The sequence below is a fragment of the Ananas comosus genome, linkage group 19 (assembly GCF_001540865.1).
Source record: "Ananas comosus cultivar F153 linkage group 19, ASM154086v1, whole genome shotgun sequence".
NCBI classification, from domain to species: domain Eukaryota; kingdom Viridiplantae; phylum Streptophyta; class Magnoliopsida; order Poales; family Bromeliaceae; genus Ananas; species Ananas comosus.
The window spans coordinates 6,531,864-6,550,597 of record NC_033639.1 but is presented as its reverse complement, the minus strand read 5'-3'; positions in this window follow the sequence as shown (position 1 = coordinate 6,550,597).

Sequence of the window (18,734 nt, the reverse complement as noted above, 5' to 3'; positions counted from 1 at the left end):
TCGTTTTTACTGTTTTTCGAGGAAAAATGAAACTCAATAATTTTTTTTTTTCGCCAAATTAAATAAATGTAATTTTTTTTCTTTCAACCAAATAAATTTTGATGAAAATTTTCTCATACAAACTAAACACTAGAAAATATATATTTTTTTTTTACTGAATTTTTATTTTATAAAAAATTATTTTTGATGATTTTATGTTTAACCAAACAAAAGAGAAACGCTATTTGTAGTATGTACGACTACGTATGGTTATTGGAGCACTATTGCTACAGAACTTTTTTTTTTTTCGTAAAATTGAGAGAAATGTAACAAGTTAATTGAAATTCAAATTCATACTTTGAATTCAAATTTTTAATGAAATTCAGATTAGGGTCCTGACTTCAAATTTAAATTAAATCAAATTTTACTTTTAAATTCAAATTATATATTTAAATTCAGATTATAAAGTCTATTTCAAATTTAAATTCAAAGTTTGAATTCAAATAACATATTCAAATCCAGATTTTAGATTTCAAATAAAAAATTTAAAATTTGAATTCAGACTCAGATTTTGAATTTAAAATTGAAATTTAGATTTTGTATTCAATTTGCATTCCTTTGTTGTTATTAGACAACATTTTAACATTTCTTCATGCATCTTAGTTTTTTTGTTTATTATTACTATAAAAAATTTTAAAAAAATTCTACACTTTTTAAAAATTCTTCTAACAATTTGAAAAAATTTTCCTTGTGCATTAGTTGTTTCAATTATTCTCCATTCTTTACGATTTGGTTCAATTTACATTCCGTGCTCTATCATTGAGTTAAATACGGTTAATTCTAGGCATGTTTGATTCGCTTCTTTTTTACCTTAAAATCGGAATTGAAATGTGCGAATCCGTTTGTTGGTATTTGGTATATGGGAGTTCCATTCCGATTCCGATTTCCGAGTGGAATGGGAATCCCCCAATCACCTATTTTTTCAATCCGGCCTAGGAGGCCGGATTGAAAGTTGAATCCGGACGTAATGAATATTTATTTAGATTAAATTTATTTTTTCAACTTTTTAATTAAAATATGAGTTTAAATTTAGAAATTAAATATATAATTTTAAATTTTAATTTGAACTTGANTAAATTTTAAGTTGGAATTTGAATAAATCAAAATTTAGTTTTATATTTTGAATTATCCCCTCAGCTTCAAAGTTTAATTTTTTCTAAAAAAAAAAGATTTAAAATTTTGACATTATTTCAAAATTTTGACGTAAAATTTTAATATTTAATTTTCAATTTGAATTTAAATTAATATATTATAAAGATAAAGTTAGTATATTAATTTGATTACGTTTTTTTATATCTACCTGAACCAAACACCAACAATGGAAATGATTTATTCCGATTCCGATTCAGGTGATGAACCAAACAGAATTAGGTAACGAGTCATTCCGATTCCAATTCCAGCTTATTTCGATTCTGATTCTGATTCCGATTCCGACTTCGAACCAAACACACCCCTAATGTAAGCAATTATATAAGTTGAATAAATAATTGCTCAAGTGGCTTCTAAATAATCAGCCTAATATCAAGTGCTCAATTTACACAAATTCGACAACCATCATTCATTCCTACTTGTGTTAGGAGTACCGACATATCCCGATTTCACTGCAAGTAGAAGAGGAAATTGCTTCGCTTCGACGCCTTTTGAAATCCAATAATAATATTCCTATAGTGTGGTCTTCTAGATATACTTCATTTTCACGAAGTGTTGGTAAACTAGCTAAATGGGACCTTACTTCGCGGGTAGTTTCTAGTTGGTCTTCTTTCGAAGAGTTTGAGAAGTCTGTGACTGTTTGTTCTATGAAATAAATATCTTGTGGTGTTCTTTTCAAAATAAATAAATAAATCAATAAATAAATTTTTCGATAAACAATTTTGATAACTTTAGTAGAGAAAAAAAAATCTATTTTACTTAAATTTTAGATATATTATATAACTTGTAACTAAGTTATTCAAATATAGAACCAGCGTGATATTTCAACAATTTGGATTTAGATAATCGTCTAAATTTTCTGAGCTATGTGAAATATTATATAACAAGAGATATAATGAAGTAATTAAAAGCTTACACTTCCCAAACAAGGCGTCTCTATACCAATGCCACTCTGTGAATCGACTTTGGGAAAAGAGTAGCCTTAAAGGCGGTGCCCTAGGGGGTCGCGAACTTGCTACAATTACGTCTACGTGGTGGTCAATCTGGTTGGAGAGGAACAGAAGAATTTTTGAAAACAAGAAACTCCCCTTGAACCAGCTGGTTGCTAACATCCGTTCCTTCAGAGACCTTTGGGCCTCGCACTGCTTGCATTAGCGATCTTATCAGTTGGTTTTTTATATGTGTGTACTCTGTACGACACTGGTTGTGTCACGCTACTCACAGGTTAATTGTATCTGAGCTACACAACTTCTTCTTTTTTTTTTCCTCCTTTGAGGCCTAGTTGTCTCAACCTTGTTGCTAAGTTCAATTTCTTAATGAATGAAGCGGTAGCATGCTACCTTCCTCTCAAAAAAAAAAATAAAAATAAAAGCTTACACTTTTGTCTGCATCCGTGCCTCCTTGCTATATTGTACCTGGATTTTGGTTAAATTGATAAAGTACAGTTGAATCATTCTAGACATGATTAAAATAGATTTTGAGAGGTTTAGAATAAGTTTGGATCGAATTAAAATTAATTTTTGGATCGAAATAGTGCTTCAAAACTGAAAATTTTGAGTTCTAGACCAATTCAGACGCCCAGAACCTCGAATAGCACTTGGAAGCACCTGGAAATTTCGGACGCTTATCCAGAGAGTTGGATTTGCAGGAGTCTGAGATTCAGACGTCCAAAATACCTTGTAGGGGCCCGAATGTTAATTCGGATCCTACATGCAGCGCCCGAATAACTTCAGGACTCCCAACTTGAGAGTAGGCGTTACTAGACAGGAGCTTCGGGCGCCACAATTCCCCTGTGGGTGCCCGAAACAACTTTCAGGCGGTCCACTGAGGGCACCCAATACCACATTCGAACGCTCAACTGGAGAACACCCCTTGTGCGGAGGAATAAACACTTGGACGCCATGCACCATATTTGGACAGTCAACTCGAGAACACCCTTATTGTGGTGGAATAAACATTCGAACGATTTCCATTTTGAGTGCTCGAATTGTGAAGCGGGTTATAGAGCAAGCATTCAATATTTTGAACTGAGCACAGCTGTGTAAAATGGGCATTGTATACCTTCTATCATATGCCTGAGATGTGCTTTCCTTATGGGATTTCGAGTCTCAAGTCATTAGTATGATGACACTAGATCAAGCATATAAGTGAATGTTGAGGAACAATTTCACTAAACGTGACCAATTATGAATAATTACATGGATGTTGATCTACTCAATCGTCAATGAATTGTTCACTCACTCGTCAGTGAATTGTTCTATACTGTAGTGGTATGAGTGATCCTTTGACCTAAGGTACCACGGTTATCTTGTATATCGATACTGTAGTTTGACCGTTCCACCTATAACCTTGAGTTGGCTGTTGTGATTTGTTTTCTCTAAAGTTATGGTGGCACTATGTATATGACGAGCATTATAAGATTTACAAAGACCACAAGAGTCTAAAAAACCTATCAACTCATAAGGAATTGAATCTGAGGCATTATTGGTGGTTGGAATTGTCAAAAGACTACAAAGTCTTAATCTCGTACCACCAAGAAAAGTAAATATAGTGGTGGACGCTTTAAGCCGAAAATCCTTGAAAAATCTCACGAAGTTGATCATTAGCCAAGCGTCGCTGCAAAAAGAAATACGACATTTTGATTTGGAGGCTGTTGCAATCAGTACCTCAGTAAAACTCATGACTCTTAGAATGCAACGAATCTTGTTGGAAAAAATCAAGGAGAGACAAATCTTAGATGAAAAGCTACAAAAGGTATGATTTGATATCGAGGGCGGGAGCACGAAGGATTTTAGCTTGACTCCGAGGGGTTCTCTGGTTTCGAGGTCAATTGTGTGTGTCTAGTGACTCGGAGATTCGAAAAAAAATCTAAAAGAAGCACAATGGTCCCTGTATACCATACACCCGGATGCACCAAAATGTACAAAAATTTAAAGACACATTTCTAGTGGCTTGATATAAAAGGTGACGTTGGACGCTTCGTGGATCAATACCTAGTATGCCAATAAGTCAAGACGAGACATCGACTTCGGCTGGCAAATTGCAAAGTCTACATGTATCCATTTGGAAGTAGGAGAACATCTCTATGGACTTCATCATTGGCTTGCCCCAGCCGCAAATGAGCCACGATGCGATTTGGCTGATTATAGATCGGTTAATGAAATCAACTTATTTTCTACCTATCCACACCACTTGGTCACAGGATAAATTGGTATGGATCTACATTGATGAAGTTATACACTCCATGGTGTGCTAGTATCTATCGTTTTGGATTGGGATCCCCGATTTGTTTCGTAGTTTTGGAGAAGTCTCCACGAGGCTCTTGGGAGGCGTCTAGATTTTAACACGGCATATCATCCTCAAAACGACGGGCAAGTAGAGAGGACTAATTAAATCCTTGAGGAGATGCTACGAGTATACATCCTAGGTTATGAGATCGGTTGGCAACAATATTTGCCGATGGCGGAGTTTGCCTAGAACAACAGCATCCGAACAAGTATTGGAACGACACCCTATGAAGCATTGTATGATAGAAAGTGTTGATCTCCACTGTGTTGGAGTCAGATCGATGATAGATCTACTTTGGATCTAGACATAGTACAAGAGGTCAGGGAAAAAGTTAGAATTATGCATTAAAGACAATTGACAGTGCAAAGTCGACAAAAGAGCCAATACAACAAATGACAACGCGATTTGAAGTTTAACGTCGGAGATCTAGTGCTCTTGAAAGTCTCTCCTATAAGGGTGTGAACCGATTTAGAATGTGGCGAAAGCTAAGTCCTTGTTATTTTACACCCACTTTAGGATGTACCACTAGAATTGCTCTTTATAAAATCTCAAAGGGGTTTTTGAAATTCTAAATCTAACGGTGTAAGATGTACACCTCTAGATGGTGTGGAAATATTGTATTTCCCTCTCTTTTGTCAAATCTTGCTTAATGACACAACAACAATTTGTTTCAAATTTATGATTTTCATTTCAAACTATTTACTTTTAAATAAAAAAGATTATAATTAAGTAAAATTTATATAAATTTTAGGGTAAACTTCAAATTGCCCCTATGTGCTATAGCTTATCTTCACATTGCCATCTTGTAGTTCAAAGACTTTCACTTTACCCTCTTGTGGTTTACCTTATTTTCATTTAGCCACAATGTGGTTTTAAAAGTTTCTCACTTCCCCAACATACATTCGGATACTCTTGCTGCTCGGTCGTGCACGATTGAGGCCTTTCTTCCTTACAGGGCCCCTTCGGCCGGTCTACCCTTTTTATCAGGGTGCATCGCAATGGAGTCGATGGGCCCGCAGCCTGAAAATGTCTTTGAACATCTGGACCTAACCACCATAGAGGCTCAAGAAAATTTTATCAAGAGTTCGGGTTTTTCCTCGGTGCCATCTGTTACTGGAGACATTGTTAACGCTCATCTTGCTAGAAGGTCTGGTCTTTGGCAAAGTAAGTATGCTAGAGTGCGACAACAGTGACAGTGAGTTTTCGAATCGGTCCGGCACTGGTGGGAATGGAGACTGATAATGAGATCACCTTCATTTCAAATTTGAGTGCAAATTTGAATTCGGGTTACATGGCTCAGCATACTTGGGGAAGATCTTACCTCTGCTGCCGATGTTAGTGATAATCAAGGTCTTCGGGTTCCCCCTTAGACTAATCAGGTGATTCCCACTCCCCACTTGCCCCGGTGGTTTTTCCTGATCTGGGTCCCATTTGTGGCCCAGTGGACCAGGCGCTTTTGGTAGGTAATGCGGTCCTGACTCCTGAGTGCACCGGACCAGATCACTCTTGGGCCCCTACTGACAACTATTTCACTCTTAGTGGGCCTACTTCCTACATAAGCTCCCATAAGCTGGTCCTCTTAGCGTATGGGCCTACTAAAAGCAGATTTTTTTTTTAATGTTGGACTCTCCTTCCCCTCTACATTCAAAATCTTTCTGCATAGATCGCGCGGCCTAATCCAAGCCTTATTCGTATTGGAGAAGCTTGTGACTCGCTAACAAATACAAGGGTTTGAAAAAATCCACCCTACAAAAGGCCCAAGCGCTAATGTGCAAAATACTAAAGTTAGCAAAATATCTTTCCAAGACTTCCAGACCCTCTTCTTCTACGATAGATTCTTCCATCAAGAAAATATCCGAGAAAGAAAAGGCAGTGGAGAAGATCAAGAAGGATGCGGCATTATGGATGGCGTTAGTGGACCACTGTCTTCACAGAACGTGGAGAATATGGGGGGTACACCTATCGAGTGTAGGATTTTGAGGAATAGTTTGCTTTTCTGCAAAAGGAATTAGGGAGGGGGATGTATGCTTTTCTTATGGTTAGAAATAGAGTTTTTCGTTTTTTGTCTTGGAATATAAAAGGCCTCAATGATCAGACTAAGTGCACCATTGTCGAATCTTTTATTCTAAACAGTAAATACAGTGTAGTATGTCTCTAAGAAACCAAGCTCCAATCCATTTCTATATCTATTTTTTTTTCTTTTGTGGATCATACCTACAAGAGTTCAGGACGCTTGATGCCGTTGAAGCTAGAGGTGGGCTACTAATGGCTTGGAACCCGTATTTTTTTGACTGTATTGAAGACCGGTCAGGTTTCTTCTCGGTAAATGTGGTACTTAAAAGAAATATGGATGAAGCCGTGTTCTTAATCTCCAACTGTGACGCCCCAACTTTCCAAGGGGTCACCAATCCTAGGACTACTTCTGTCCTAACACAGTTAACTCTCTTAACCTCTTGGGTCTAGCGACCGCCCAAAATACTAAAGCCATGTTAAGAATTTTAGCCTTACTATATCTTATATATAGGACTATCTGGGGTCTTATATTCTCCCCCTCTTTAAGCCCTGACGCCTTCATGAGGCTCAAACTGACAAGTACCAGGTGATGTGAGACTCGTCTCGTTAGCCTAAACTAACTTTGTAGGGGAGCCGCACTCTACCCACATAGTCAACAGCATGAGAGTCTCGTTCTCCCCACTGTATAATTCTGGCTCAGCCGAGACTCACTCACACTTCCGGCTGGTAATTGTCTCTGATACCAATTGTGACACCCCAACATTCCAGGGGGTCATCCATCCTAGGACAACTTCTGTCCTAATACGCTTAATTTTCTTAAACTCTTGGGCTTAGCCACTGCCCAAAATGCTTAAGCCGAGTTAAGAGATTTAGCCCTATTATATCTTACATATAGGACTATCTAGGGTCTCACACAAACATTTATGGTCTAAATTGTAATTCCCTCAAAGCTGTCTTCTTGAATGAGCTACATCTTATCAATGCAAGATCAAGGGATGTATAGGCGGCCCTAGAAGACTTCAATATTCTACTTTCAGTTCAAGATAAAAACAAGATTACGTCAAATATCTTCGAGATTTTGAAATTTAGGGAACTAATCAATGATATTGGCCTGTTAGATATGCCCCTCCTTAATAGATCCTTTACATGGTTAAATGGGAGGTGCAATTTTACACTAGAACTTTTGGACCGGGCTCTGATTTCGTATGGATGGCAACACAAGTTCCTTAACTTTACATTAAGGATGTTGTTGAGTCAACTTTAGATCACTTTCTGCTAATACTCTCAGTCTACACGTTTATATCATCAGCGAATCTATTCCATTTTGAGACTTTCTAGCTCCGATACCCTACTGCCTTGAATGTTATTTACACTGTATGGAATCAGGCATTACTTGGCTTGGATGCATCTAGCCACTTTGCTGCAAAAATAAAACGTCCAAGGGCCCTCGATTCTTGGAGTGCAGGCCTTACATCGGCAATCAAAAAGCAGAGCAACGTATGTTTTCAATGGATCGAATGGCTTGACAAGTCTGAGGAAACTAGACCTATCTCTAATATGGAAAGCTTATTATGATCTCAACTCCAAGCGAGACATAAAGAACATTGTTTGCAAGAGGAATTAAGATGGAAACAGAGATCCCATGTACTGTGGTTAAAGGCGGGGATGCTAATACAAAATTTTTCCATCTCAAAGCGAGTGATTGTAGAAACCGAAACTTTATTTTTCGCATCTCGGACGATAGCTCTACTTTCTCCTCTTATGGTGATATATCTGACTATCTATTTGCTTTCTTTTATAACCAGCTTGGAACAGAATGTTCTCCCAAGAACAACATCAACTTTTCTTTGTTATACGGGGAGGAACATTGTGACTTCTCCAACCTTTTAATGCATTTTAAAGTGTCGAAGGTCAAAAAGGCGATCCTCGCTAGTGCTCCAGAGAAAGCACTGGGGCCAGATGGTTTGCCAATGTTGTTCTACCAACGCTACTAGGATTGTCTCAAGGAGAACATAATGGAGATATTGGTTTCTACAAAGGGACTGTGAACTTAACTGGACTCAATTCAAGCTTGGTTTGCTTCGTATCAAAGAAGAGTGTAGCTGCAACAGCAAAGGATCTTAGTCTCGTGCATAGCTTACCCAAAATCATCTCAAAAGTGCTGGCAAGTAAGCTCCAAAAAGTGATGGGCGACCTAATTAACCCGCATCAAGCAGCATTTGTCAAAGGGGCATATACTTGACAACTTCTACTGTGTCCATATTCTTATCCATCATCTGAATTCTACCAAGCAGAAGGCGCCTTTATAAAGCTGGACTTTGAACGAACTTTCGATCACATAAGTTGGCACTTTCTAATAGAGTTGCTTGCGGCAAGAGGCTTAGGGGATCAATGGACTGGTTGGATTAACGCTCGGCTTCAGTCATCTTCTACTGATGTTCTTCTCAATAGGGTTTCAGATTTCTTCAATTGCAAACAAGGACTATATCAGGGCGATCCTCTATCACAACTTTTGTTTGTCCTTTGTGTTGATATGCTCTTCAAAATGCTACAAAAGGGAGTTGATACAAATGCTTTTACTGTAGTGGGGATAGGGAGTCTCGCCATGCACGCACTATAATTTGCTAACAATATGCTTCTATTTTTTGACGGCTCCCTCAGATCGGCCGCAGTAATCAAGCTAATCTTGGAAGCTTTCTCTAAAAACTCGGGTCTCAAGATAATTCACAACAAGAGTGTTCTTATTCCTATAAATCTGTCAATAGATCAATTTTTTGAGATGTTATTCACATGATTTTCCTCTCACGTAGCCAGGGCTCCCTCTTACCCTCAAGACTTTGACAAAGATGGATTATCTGCCACTCATTGAGAAGATTGACAATAGGTTGGCAGGTTGGAAGGGAATGTCACTATCTAGTGGAGGGTGACTTATGCTGCTTAACTTTGTTCTTTCTAGCATTTCCACCTATTTCTCTTTGGTATTCCAGCTGCTAACCTAGGTAGGAATAAGCATTGATAAGATCCATAGGGGGTTCTTCTGGAGGGGTAAGAAATTAGACAATGTCTTCCATTGTCTTATAAATAGGAAAAATGTGTGTTGCTAGAAAAACTTTGGTGGAATTGGCATTCGTAATTTAAAAGGTATGAACTCAGCCCTTTTGATGAGGGTGTATGGAGATTTTATAACGCACCATCATTACCATGGGTCTAGCTTCTAAGGAACAAACACTACAAGCATGAGTCGCTCTCACCTGGCAGCATTAATCCCTTGGGATGCTCACCTCTTTGAAAGGGTCTTCTCAAATTGGTTACACCTTTCTTCACTTCAATACCTTCTTGTTAGCCAATGGAAAGAGCGTTAGAGTTTATTGGATTTTTGGTGATTTGAAACTTATTTGACCTCTTGGGTAGCCCAATACTTAATGGGCCTTGCCTGAGAACCCAACTAAAGTTTTCATATGTGAGGTTTAGTCCTATATTGAAAACTAATGGTGTGTTGTTGTGATTTATATATTTCTTCATTCTCAAGCTAGTTACTTGGGAGAAAATGAGAGTTATGCTCTCGACTTAACACACGCACGCACGCATGGCACGAACACGAGCCGAGCCAAGCCGCGCAGCGGACGGCGCACGTAGTCCATGCACCCGGTTTATTTTATTTTATTATTATTATTTTTTTGATTTTATCTTTATCTTAATCCGTATATCGTATAATTTTAGGCTTATCTTGTTTTACACAGAATTGACACGTTGAAGCAAGATCCTTACCTTAGTTATATATATTGGAGGAGGTTGCATGAGTTCAACCTGAACCAGGGCATACCTAAGAGCAAAACCCTATCCTCTACCTCGCATTTTTTGTTTTCTCGCCATTGATTTTTGGCGCTGATTTTCGCCGAGCTTTCTTATATTTTGCTGGATCTAAAGCTTATTGGGTTCGTCTTGCACCACCTTGAAATGAAAGCATGCCGACGGGGTGGAATGTGGTCATTGTATCGCTAGAAGTAATTGCCGTGAAGCCTCGCACGTGGAGGGGCAATTTCGCTTCTAGGAGAGTGCTCTACACGCCTCGATCCACAGGCCTTTTCTAAACATTTTCTTTACAGTATTTATTATTTAATTTCTTTATCGAAATTTTGCTAAAACTAAAATTAAACTTTCGAATTATTTTTAAAGAATATTTTAATAAAAGATCAAAAAGATTTTTCAAACAAAGAGCACATCCTTTTGGAACGCTAGATGGTATGAGAGTCTACCCTGCATACTCACTTTCCTTACCTGCATGCCTTGGCGCTCCTGAAACAAAATTCGGTCAATGTCTGGTTGTTACGTTTTGCTTCACGCCCCAACCTCGGGTTCAACCCTTCGCTAGACGATGATGGCCAAGCTGAGCTACAACATTTTTCAGACCTAGCCGCAAACATATCCACATCAAGCGATGAGGACTTAATTTCTTGGAGGTAGAGCAGAGATGGAAAATTCTCAGTCCGGAGTGCTTATAATTTTTTAAACTTCGGTGGTGTCAAAGTAGGGTGTAATGTGGGCCGTGCCGGGATGGCATGGGCCACATTAACCGGGCCGTTTCGGGCCAATGGTCAGCCCGGCCCGACCAGCTCAAATGCAGGTCGGGCCGGCCCGTTTTCTTGGAGGGGGAAGCCCGGCTCGGCCCCTGGCCCGCTCAGGACGGGTCGGGCCGGGCCGGGCTTCAGGCCAGCCCGAAGCCAGAAAAATAGGTTTTTTTCAGCTTTTTTTTATACTTTATTTTTAATTTTTTTAATAAAATGAGTTTAAATTATAACTTTTTGGCTTATAATTTTTAATTTACACAATTATATCCAACATTTTTAAAACTTTTTTAAAAATTTTATAAATTTTAAAAAATATAAATTTTAAAAAAATTATAACACAAACAATAAATTTAACTTTTTAATATAAAAATTAATATTAATTTTTTCATAATTTTTTATTATTTGAAGAGAAATTGATATTTGAAAAAAAAGCACAAAAAATATGTAAAATTTGAATTAATCATATTATATAATTACATTAGAGAAAAGTACAAATATTTATAAAACCAAAAATATATTTAAAATAAAATAGTATTGTTTATACAACCAATTAGCAACCAATAGAAAAAAAAATAATATAATTTTGTTCTTCATTACATCATTTTTTTACTTTAAAAAGGGTACATACTAAAGAGAGGTACAAAATAAAAAAGAAGAGGTGCAAAAACTAGTAAACAATAGTCTGGAGATTGGGGCGATTGCACTCTAGTATGCCATAAGTGTTGGTATATTTTTAGGTAGTTAATTCTGTTTCATCTGAAGATGTAGACTGTGACACTCCAATAATCCCACATCGAATGGGAATAGGGTTGTCATTGGGTTTATAAGAGACTTAGACACTAGTAATAATAACTGGGTTTAAGCATTTTGGGCCGGTTGTTGGGCCCAACAAGTTATTGTTGCTAGTCGGCTGGGTCGTTACATTTGGTATCAGAGCCGGTTCACCAGCTGGACATGTGTGGCGAGTCTCGGCGGAGCTAGCGAGGGTCTGGATGACGGGCTAGCGAGACAAGTCTCACATCACCTGGCGATCTTGGGCTGTGTGTGTGATTGGACTGACGAGGACGTCAGGGCCTTAACGGGGGGAGTCTGTGACACCCCAATAATCCCACATCGGATAGGAATAGGGCTGTCATTGGGTTTATAAGAGACTTAGACACTAGTAATAATAATTAGGCTTAAGCATTTTGGGCCGGTTGTTGGGCCCAACAAGTTATTGTTGCTAGTGGGCTGGGTCATTACATAGACTCATGACCTTATTTATCTTATATTCTTAATTCTGCAGCTCGCCAATCTTTTAAGCAGACTAAAACCTCGACCGCATCCTCCTTAAGTTGGATTCTATAATCATCCAATATTCTTCCACCTACACTAAAAGCAGGCTCGGATGCTCGGATGCCACTGTTGAAACCTGCACAGTTAGTAGATCGCGTGCCATGACAGAAAGCACGGGATATGTACTTTTATGTGTTTTCTATCAAGCTAAAATATCTAATTTATCTGATTCATCATTATTAAAAAGATTTGAAAAATCGGCTTGTAAGTAAAACTAAAGTTCAATAAAAGAAGGTGCACTAAAATCCGTTTGTTTTTGTTTTCTTACTAAAGATAAAATTATATTTTTACTAGTTTTACCACTACTAATACTGCTGCTGCTTTGCAACTGTGAAGAATATGGTCGTTTACTACTCGAAGCAGTTGCATAAACACCATACATTTCACATAAAATACTATTTACTATTTGAAATTTTTTTTCCCTATTTGAATAATTTATTGAATTAATTTCTAAAAATTCATTATATTGAGTAAGAGCAATTTCTACTCCATTTAATTTAATTATAGGATCCATTATAGAGGCCAAAAGAGGTACAGTAGGAATTTCTTCCCAATATTCTTTAAATTTAGATTCCATCATAAAAACAATGTCCTAAAAGAGGAGAATTTCTATATTCAACAAAATGACTACTTATAAGTAAAATTTGATTAAGAAAATGACATGAAGTCAGATAATACACACCTGATAAAAGTTTGGTTTACTCATAGAATAGTTGCAAAAAAGTCATAAGAATTTGTCCAATGTTCCATTCTTCATTAGTTATGGGATTATGCTGCATTTTCTCATTACAACAAATAGATAAAACATTTCTATACTCATAACAATATTGCAACATTTTATATGTGGAATTCCATCGGTGCTGAACATCAAAAATAATTTTTTTATACTTTTTGCCCAATCGTCTGCATAAACTTTTAAAATCTTGTTTTCTTGGACCGGAGTTATGAATAAACATAATACAATCTTTTAATTTTTTTTATTTGTGGACTAATTATTCTTAATTCCTCGTGTACACACAAATTTATAATATGACATGCACATTTATTATGAAATAATTTTCCATTTAAGATGAGATGCAAATTATTTTTCAAAATTTGAACTGTGGTTTTATTATTGCTAGCATTATCGAAATTAATTGAAATTTTTTTTTGGCTAATGTTATAAATTTGTAAAACATTTTCAATAGCCTGAGCAATATGAATACTAGTATGTGGAAACTCAAGTTCTTGAAAACCAATAATTCATTTTTGTAATATCCAATCAGAACCAACCTAATGTGCAGTAACACATATAAAACTACGTTCATTTCTTGAAGTCCAAATATCGGAAGTGAGTGAAAATTTTGAATTCAAATTATTTAAAATTGAAATCAAATTTTGTCTATATTCAAGAAATGCTTTTATTGAGTCTTTGCGACTAATATTTCGAGAAGTTTTTTTGTATGCGGGATTCAAAACTGTTTTCACATAGTGTTCAAAATATGGACATTCGGCAAATGTATATGGTTGTTCAGCTTCTACAATATACAATGCAAGCTCTCTTCTATTATGTTCATGAGAATATTGAAATGTACTAACTCTACTAGAAGTAAAAGCAAGTTGTGATTGTTTTGTTTCTTTACCTTCTTTTACCTGATGTTTCTAAATATGCCTGTTAAGATAACCTGTTTCACCGGAACTATCACAAGAATAATGAAATCCACATATAGTACAAACAGCTCGCATGCCTTTTTCTTCAATTTCTTTGATATTGAAGTACTTCCATACTTTGCTTGTTCTTCGTTTAGACGCTTTTTGAGAACCTGCGTCTAAATTTGGTTTAGGTTGCGAGCTGTCGTCACCTTGTGTAGAACCACCAGTTGCAATTTTTGATTGATTATTAACATAATATTCAGGAGTATAATCAGTGCAAGAAAAATCTATATGAGAAAACTCACCCGACATTGTTAAAAAAAATAAATACAATAATACTAAAAGTAATTAAATAAAATATTTAAAAATAAAAAAATAAAAAAAAAGATTAATTATTATGCTAAAATTGAAATTTTGTGTGGTGAAATTGTAGAGGGACTCTGTAAAAAGGGATAATTGCCTATATACCTCTCAAAACTTCGAAAATATCTCATTTACTCCTACTTTTTTTTCTTTCCAATATACCCCTCATATGTTCCTCCGTTATTCCAAAATACCCCTGCAGTTACCACTCGTTAAGTTAACTTGGGTTAAACGTGAGTTAAATATCTACCACAGTTAAAAAAATTAAAATGCCACTTTTGCCCTTAACATAAGAGCAAATAAGAAATATTGGTGATGGTAGAAGGGTATATTTGAAAAGATCAAAAAGCAAAATACCTTTTGTACCCCTAACTTAAGGGCAAATAAGAAAAGTTGGTGATGATATAAGGGTATATTTGAAAGGGCAAAATAGTAATTTATAGAGATAACAGAGTTCATTAACATATTTTAACTCTAGGGGTATATTATAAATAGGTTAAAACGTATAAAGGGTATTTTCAATATTAGCCTTCTAAAAGGGGTAAATCAAAAAGTCGGAAACTTTTCAGGGGTATATAAGCAATTGTCCCTTGTAAAAAATAATGTTAAAAAAATTAAAAATATTTGCAAAGTAAACTTGAGAGTTGAGGAAAAAAAAATTTAAATTGAAAATGTAAGAGTAGGAGGAATTAATCTTTGTAGAAGAAGATGAATGAACAGTTGTTTGTTATGATAAATTTGGATGTTTGTAGTAGTATTTATAGATGTAAAATAAATTTTAATTTTTTTAAAAATATAAAATTATTTTTTATTTTTTGACCAAAATGCCCTCTCTAACAATCAAATTTTTGAATGTTAGTAAGGGCATTATGGTCATTTTGATCCAACAGTTTTTTTAACAAATTTTTTAACTTTTTTTTTTAAATTAATAATAAACAAATTGCAAAAAAAAAGAAAAAAGAGGACCCAACGGCTCAATAGCAGTTGGGCCCTTTGTCCAAGGCAATGCCTTGGAAAAACAAGTTTTCCAGCAAGCCACGAGTCTACACCTTGGAAAAAATGACATCAGGAGTAGTGGGCTAGTAGCTATACGTAGGCTAGTGCAAACAAAAGTAGGCTAGGCCGGGCCGTGCCATGCCGGCCCGACACGGTACGGTGCCGTGTCGGGCTGCGTGCTGAGCTGTCGAGCTGCGGGCCGAGCTGTCGGCCCGGCACGGCCCAGGCCCGACACGGGCCGTGCTGGGCTGGGCCTATAGGCTGCAGTAGCTCGACCCAGCAAGGCCCATGGAGGTTGGCCGGGCCGACCCGGCACGAGTGCTACAGTACCCGTGCCGGGCCATCGCCCGGCCGGCAGTCGTGCCGGGCTGGGCGGCCAACGGGCCACCCGGCCCGTTTTACACCCCTAGGTCAAAGGTTGTAGGATCCCTCATCTTTGGAAGCTCAAGGCAGCTCTTAGGATCAAGATTTTCTTATGGTAAGTCTTGTGGAATAGGGTCATCACGGCAGATACTCTAACCAAGAGAGGATCGCACAGACCATCTATATGTGTTTTATGTTGCATGAATGAGGAAATTCTGAAGCACATGCTTTTTGGCTGTAAGTTTCCAGAGTCCCTTTGGGCCAGACTATTGCATGACATACCGACCACTACACAATTGTTGCTAAATCAGCAGGGAGATCTAGCGATTAGATGGTGCCGAGCCAGGAAATTACAATCGGGACTACCTAGAATCCTTTTTGATCTTTACTTTGCTACGTCTTGCTGGAAATTTTGTAAAGAAAAAAACTCTAGAATATTCGATAATCGCCAATCTAGAAGTAGGGATGTGAGCAACGAGATTATTTCCTCTGTTATTTTTTGGATCTTGATTTTGAGGGGGTAGGGAGTTTGTGGTCAGATTTAGGTATATTACTGCATTTTGTGTGCACCCTATTTGGCGAATCTTATTGACATGTTCTTTATACTTTCTCAAATAGGGAATTTTCTTGTTTAATCAAAAAAAAAGTTTCACTTTGCCCCCCTATAGTTTAGCAAATTATCTACTTTGCCATTCTATGATATTTTAAAAAAAATTTACTTTGCCATTCTATTTGATATAGAATTTTTTCGTGAAATAAAACTTAAACCATATAGCGGCAAAGTAAAATTTTTTGAACTATGGAGTGGCAAAGTTAAAATGAGTCACTACAGAAAAAGCAGCCTATAACTTCGTTTTTTTGTTAAAGCATGTATAGGGCGTTGGCTCTTTTAACCATCTGTTGTTAACATTGCGACTCTAGGGCCTCGTGTCAGTGAGTTCACGCACGAGAACTTTTCCCTGTTCGAGCCTTATGGGTCTAGAGAAAAAAAAATCTCAATTTTCCCCCAAAACCCACAACATAATTTCCAAAACCAATTTTTTTTCCCCAAAACCCACAACATAATTTCCATCCATCCTCTTTCTCTCTCTCTTTCTTTCCCTCTCCCCTCTTATCCTCAAAAGTAGAGGGAATGGCCGACCTCAGCCGCCCTCACCGCGACCTTTGCCGTCGCCGCCAACTCTCCCTCACTACTGCCATCGCCGCTTACTTTGCTTCCGCTCTAGATTACATCCACACCAACTTTAATTGCTTCCACTTCTTCTTCTCTAAGTTACTCTCTTCCTCTTATTTTATTTTATTTATTTATTTATTTTGTAAAAAATGATCTTTCTCTTTGTATCTATCTCCAGGGTGCTCTTTCTAATCCTACCTCTCAAATTTTTTTACTTTTTTGAAGGGAAGACCAAGATCTCTCAAAAGTATTAGGGTCATAATATTCTTAATTATGAAGCATGCATATTGGAGGATTTTTACAATCTTCAACTGAAAAACACAACCATTGGTATCATTTACTTTCTATGGATTGGAATATCATTCTATAATTGCAGTCCACATACGAGATTAGTTTACCATGGGACTATTTTAGCATATCTTTTTTATTCTAAGATAAGCATATTTTTTTTATTGAGAAAGATAATTGTGATCTTATCTAAAATGTGGGATCTGATGGAAGTTTTTTGTGTCTTTAGGGCTCCTATGGTACTAAATAAATTTTGTATGCAAATTATTATTGCGTGCTTTTTATATATTTTTGTTTATAATTGATGATGGGGTTCTGTTATTTCTTCATATTTTTTTGAAAAAAAAATTATTTAGATGCACACTAGATCAATTACAGTAAAAAAAGCATTCACAAGAGCAATTATCATATAATAGCTATCCTTTGTAGACCATTGTTTAATTTTCCTTCTCTTGTCTTCACTCTATTCTTTCTTCAGCACTCTGCAGCCAAAGTCTCACAAGTATTCAAAATCTATGGATATCCAAATCCACAAGTAAATCCACTGCACTATAATACTATCTAACTAAATCACAAGCGGCCTCGCTCTGTCATACCGACCACGACAAAACTCTAAACCCCACTCATCCGCCGCTCGACCGCTTTCTTTCTCCCCCTCCTGGCTTGTGCTAGATCTCCCCCTTCTTTCTCTCTCGCTCTTTTATGAAGAGAACTACGAGGACAAAGAGAAGGCAGTGTCATAGTGGCGATATCTAGTGTTTTCCTTCTCTCAGGCACTCCCTTTCTGCTAGTTTCGTTCGAGTTTGAATGCCGAAGTCTAAACCCTACTCATCCTCGTCTCCTCGATCATCGCCACCCGCCGCTCTCTCACACTCTTTCTCCTTTTTCTCTAGTTTCGTCCGTGTCTGAACAACGCTTGGGCCACTCTCGCAAGGAGGACCACAAGATCGAGGAGGAGATAGTGGCGACCTTAGTTATTTAATTCACGAATAATTCGTGAATTATTGAATAATCATATAAAATACTTTATATATATTTTTTTTCTAAAAATTTGAAATAAAACCTGACTTTTTGGATTTAGAATTATTATTTGTGAATAATTCACGATGGTTGAATTATTCGTTTAAAAAAACTAATTTTAATATATATATATATATATATATATCTTATTTGTTAGTAGGACAAAAATTTTATAGACATAGTCCCCAAACAAAAAAGTGCCATGTGGCCGATCCGATAGATGTCTTGCTCTCTCTCTCTCTCTAAAAATACAGGGCTTCTTTTTTTTTTCTTTCCATCCATGGCTTATGGATCAGCTACGTGGCGCCGATCCGTATGGTCCCCAACTAGTTTGGAAATTATGCCAATAAAATTTTTGTTCTGGTTAGTAAGCTTGTGTCGGTGGCTTAAAAAAGAAAAAAAGAAAACACTTTTCTAGTCGCTAACAAATATTTGCCCCAGCTTCTCGCTCCTGGAATATTTGCCCTAGCTTCTCAGCCCTGCACACCCCTGCCTCCGCCCCTACG